The sequence below is a fragment of the Zea mays genome, chromosome 3, assembly GCF_902167145.1.
Source record: "Zea mays cultivar B73 chromosome 3, Zm-B73-REFERENCE-NAM-5.0, whole genome shotgun sequence".
Classification (NCBI taxonomy): domain Eukaryota; kingdom Viridiplantae; phylum Streptophyta; class Magnoliopsida; order Poales; family Poaceae; genus Zea; species Zea mays.
The window spans coordinates 225,722,023-225,727,348 of record NC_050098.1 but is presented as its reverse complement, the minus strand read 5'-3'; positions in this window follow the sequence as shown (position 1 = coordinate 225,727,348).

Here is a 5,326-nt window from a genome sequence, read left to right as displayed (position 1 = left end):
CGTTCGAATGCGACGTGGAGTGCGTGGAGTACGCCGAGGCCCTCGCCGAGTCCGAGGCCCTCATCGCCGACCTGGAAAACCTCTCCAAAGAGGTGCTAGACGTGAAGCGTCATGCCGGCAACTTCGAGCCAGTGGAGACGGTTAAGGCCGTCCCCCTCGACCCCAGTGGCGACGTCTCCAAGCAGATCCAGACCGGTTCCGGGCTCGACTCCAAATAGGAAGCAGTGCTCGTCGACTTTCTCCGCGCGAACACCGACGTCTTCGCGTGGAGTCCCTCGGACATGCCCGGCATACCGAGGGATGTCGCCGAGCACTCGCTGGATATTCGGGCCAGAGCCCGACCCGTCAAGCAGCCTCTGCGCCGATTCGACGAGGAGAAGCGCAGAGCGATATGCGAGGAGATCCACAAGCTAATGGCAGCCGGGTTCATCAAAGAGGTATTCCACCCCGAATGGCTTGCCAACCCTGTGCTTGTGAGAAAGAAAGGGGGGAAATGGCGGATGTGCGTAGACTACACTGGTCTCAACAAAGCATGTCCGAAGGTTCCCTACCCTCTGCCTCGCATCGATCAAATTGTGGATTCCACTGCTGGGTGCGAAACCCTCTCTTTCCTCGACGCCTACTCAGGGTATCACCAAATCAGGATGAAAGAGTCCGACCAGCTCGCGACTTCTTTCATCACGCCCTTCGGCATGTACTGCTATGTCACCATGCCGTTCGGTTTGAGGAATGCGGGCGCGACGTATCAGCGGCATGAACCATGTGTTCGGCGAACACATCGGTCGCACGGTCGAGGCCTACGTCAATGACATCGTAGTCAAGACGAGGAAAGCTTCCGACCTCCTCACCGACCTTGAAGTGACATTCCGATGTCTCAAAGCGAAAGGCGTCAAGCTCAATCCCGAGAAGTGTGTCTTCGGGGTGCCCCGGGGCATGCTCTTGGGGTTCATCGTCTCCGAGCGGGGCATCGAAGCCAACCCGGAGAAGATCGCAGCCATCACCAGCATGGGGCCCATCAAGGACTTAAAAGGCGTACAGAGGGTCATGGGATGTCTTGCGGCCCTGAGCCGCTTCATCTCACGCCTCGGCGAAAGAGGCCTGCCTCTGTACCGCCTCTTAAGGAAGGCCGAGTGTTTCGCTTGGACCCCTGAGGCCGAGGAAGCTCTCGAGAACCTGAAGGCGCTCCTCACAAAGGCGCCTATCTTGGTGCCTCCAGCTAACGGGGAAGCCCTCTTGATCTACGTCGCCGCGACCACTCAGGTGGCTAGCGCCGCGATTGTGGTCGAGAGGCAAGAAGAGGGGCATGCACTGCCCGTTCAGAGGCCGGTTTACTTCGTCAGCGAGGTACTGTCCGAAACCAAGATCCGCTACCCACAAGTTCAGAAGCTGCTGTATGCAGTGATCCTGACGAGGCGGAAGCTGCGACACTACTACGAGTCTCATCCGGTAACTGTGGTGTCATCCTTCCCCCCAGGGGAGATCATCCAGTGCCGAGAGGCCTCGGGCAGGATTGCAAAGTGGGCGGTGGAAATCATGGGCGAGACAATCTCGTTCGCCCCTCGGAAGGCCATCAAGTCCCAAGTCTTGGCGGACTTCGTAGCCGAATGGGTCGACACCCAGCTACCGACGGCTCCGATCCAACCGGAGCTCTGGACCATGTTTTTCGACGGGTCGCTGATGAAGACGGGAGCCGGCGCGGGCCTACTCTTCATCTCACCCCTCAGGAAACACCTACGCTATGTGCTACGCCTCCATTTCCCGACGTCCAACAACGTGGCTGAGTACGAGGCTCTGGTCAACGGATTGCGGATCGCCATCGAGCTAGGGGTCCGACGCCTCGACGCTCGCGGTGACTCGCAGCTCGTCATCGACCAAGTCATGAAGAACTCCCACTGTCGCGACACGAAGATGGAGGCCTACTGCGATGAGGTTCGGCGCCTGGAAGACAAGTTTTACGGGCTCGAGCTCAACCACATCGCTCGGCGCTACAACGAGACTGCGGACGAGCTGGCAAAAATCGCCTCGGGGCGAACAACGGTTCCCCCGGACGTCTTCTCCCGGGATCTGCATCAACCCTCCGTCAAGATCGACGACTCGCTCGAGCCTGAGGCGCCCTCGGTCCAGCCCGAGGTACCCTCGGCACAGCCCGAGGCACCCTCAGCTCGGCCCGAGGCGCCCTCGGTTCAGCCCGAGGTACCCTCGGCCTCCGAGGGCGAGGCACTGTGTATCGAGGAGGAGCGGAGCGGGGCCACGCCTGATCGAAATTGGCAGACCCCGTACCTGCAATATCTCCGCCAAGGAGAGCTACCCCTCGACCGAACCGAGGCTCGGCGGGTAGCGCGACGCGCCAAGTCGTTCGTCTTGCTGGGCGATGAGAAGGAGCTCTACCACCGCAGCCCCTCGGGCATCCTCCAGCGATGCATCTCCGTCGCTGAAGGTCAGGAGCTCCTGCAAGAGATACACTCGGGGGCTTGCGGCCATCACGCAGCGCCTCGAGCCCTTGTCGGGAATGCTTTCCGGCAAGGCTTCTACTGGCCAACGGCGGTGGCTGACGCCACTAGAATTGTCCGCACCTGCGAAGGGTGTCAATTCTATGCGAAGCAGACCCACCTGCCCGCTCAGGCTCTGCAGACGATACCCATCACCTGGCCCTTTGCTGTGTGGGGTCTGGACCTCGTCGGCCCCTTGCAGAAGGCGCCCGGGGGCTACACGCACCTGCTGGTCGCCATCGACAAATTCTCCAAGTGGGTCGAGGTCCGACCCCTGAACTGCATCAGGTCCGAGCAGGCGGTGACGTTCTTCACCAACATCATCCATCGCTTCGGGGTCCCGAACTCCATCATCACCGACAACGGTACCCAGTTCACCGGCAGAAAATTCTTGGACTTCTGCGAGGATCACCACATCCGGGTGGATTGGGCTGTCGTGGCTCATCCCATGTCGAATGGGCAAGTAGAGCGTGCCAACGGCATGATTCTACAAGGGCTCTACCACGCCCGAGGGGTCCGACCCCGAGACCTCCAGGTGGGCGACCTGGTGCTTCGGCTGCGGCAAGACGCCCGAGGGAGGCACAAGCTCACGCCCCCCTGGGAGGGGCCATTCGTCATCGCCAAAGTTCTGAAGCCCGGAACGTACAAGCTGGCCAACAGTCAAGGCGAGGTCTACGGCAACGCTTGGAACATCCAACAGCTACGTCGCTTCTACCCTTAAGATGTTTTTCAAGTTGTTCATATACCTCGCACCGCGCAAAGTTTAGTCATCAAGGAAGGGTCGGCCTCGCCTCGGCAAAGCCCGACCCCCCCTCGGGGGCTAAAAGGGGGGGAACCCCCTCTGCGTTGAAATTTTCCTCGAAAAAAGATCTCTTCTGCCAGAATATCTTTCGTACTTTCTGACTACTTCGAAAAGTGGATCCTGAAAACGACGGAGTACACGTAAGCAGCCAAGGCTGACCGAGCCGAGGGACTCCTACGCCTCCGGGATACGGATACCTCACTCATCACCTTCTGCGATAAGTAACTCGCGTTCGGATAAAGTGATTCCACGGACCGAACAAGTCTTCACGTTCGGAAGCTCTTCTGCCGAAGCGATCCTTCGAGCCTTCTTGACTGAGTCGGTGACAGGGCCCCATGGACGGGTGAAAGTGCGCGTAAGCGGCAAGGCCGACCGAGCCGAGGGACTCCCACGCCTCCGGGATACGGATACCTCACTCATCACCTTCCGCGAGAAGCAACTCCCGCTCGCACAAACATCCCTGTTACCGACAAAAAAGTCCAGATACTCGAAACAAGAGGAAAGGAGACGCAGCTTTACAACACAGCAAGGGTGTGTACTCTGGCCTCGGCGGCCGCAGAAGGCACACGCTACAAGACACTCTGATCCTGCAGGCTTGGGTCTTGACGCCGGAAGAGGGCAGCAGCACCCTCGGCATCAACAACACCTTCAGCAAGGTCCGACCTAGCCTCGGACGGCGACACGGTCCAAGGATCCCCCCGCTGGAGGACGACATCATCATCACGCCCGGACAATCGCTGTCAGGGAATTCTCCGAGACTCCGGCCCGAGCAGGCGGCTCGGCCGGTTGCCCCGGGGGCCTCGGCCAACCATCTTCCAAGGGCGCCAGCCCGACCCGAGGCCTCGGCTGATCAACTCCGGCGTCGGTCCCGCTAACGGACAACCCGGCTAGGATCCGGCCAACCAGGTCTCATTTTCGAGCCAACTCCGCCTCTGTTCATGCTGATATCGCTACCCCTGGCCTCGGCTCGTCGAAGAGCGGCCAAGGGGTCCCTTTAACTAAGCTAGAGGAGCCTCAGACAACAAGGCCGACCGAGCCGAGGAACTCCTACGCCTCCGGGATACGGATACCTCACTCGTCACCTTGACACGGGGCGACTCATGCTTGGTGAAGCGGTTCAGATAATCAACAGGCGAGTCTTAGTGCTCGAAAATGAGGAAAAAACATGGCTCAGTGCCAAAATTACATACATGTTCAGGCCTCGACAGCCATAATGAACAAAAACACTGGCATTCAAAGTGCCATTACAAACGGAACTCCGGTTCCCCCTCCGCAGGTACGAACCACCCCACTCGATAGGGGTGGGCCTGCGGAGCAACAGAAGACCGACGAACGGCGCGCCGTCACCCGCTCCAGCAGTGGCGACGACGACGACTTCTGCTCCGGGGGGCCGAACAGCGGCAGCACTGACCTCAGGGCGGATGCTGCTGCCAGGAGGCCCCCGCCCATGCCCAAACTCGTGAGGCAAGGACGGGCAGAAGGCCATAGAGTTGGAGGTCGGTCCGTGGCCGGCCTTGGCTATCTCGTCGGCGGAAGAACCTCTTCCAGCTGCCGTGGCAGACGCCGGCGCCGCGAGCGGCTCCGAAGCCACTCGCGTCCGAGAGCCAGGCACGGTGCAGCTGCCGGCGCCACGGACGACGACCGCCCTTCCCTCCGATCACTGAGTGAAGGAGCGGGCCGCCGCCCACGCAGGGGCCGACCCCAACTCGGCACACTCCCCTCCCCAGCCCTGGTGATGAAAATCCTTGAGGCTGAGGGAGGGGCAGAGGCCGCAGCCCGGCTCGCTTTCCCCCACCATCAAGCCGGAGATCACCATCTTGGGTGACCGCCGGTGGAGGGGTGCAGCCGGGCTGCATGATGAAAATCCTTGAAGCCGAATGATGGCTGAAAGGTACCAACTCCCACGGAGTTGCGTTCCTCCAACGATGAGGCGAAAAGACGGCGGGTATCCCCCATCCAGGGGCTTGGAAGGTGGAATGACGCGATGCATAAGGGAGCAAGAAGACATGGTCGCCTTCCGAAAGGGGTCGCCCTC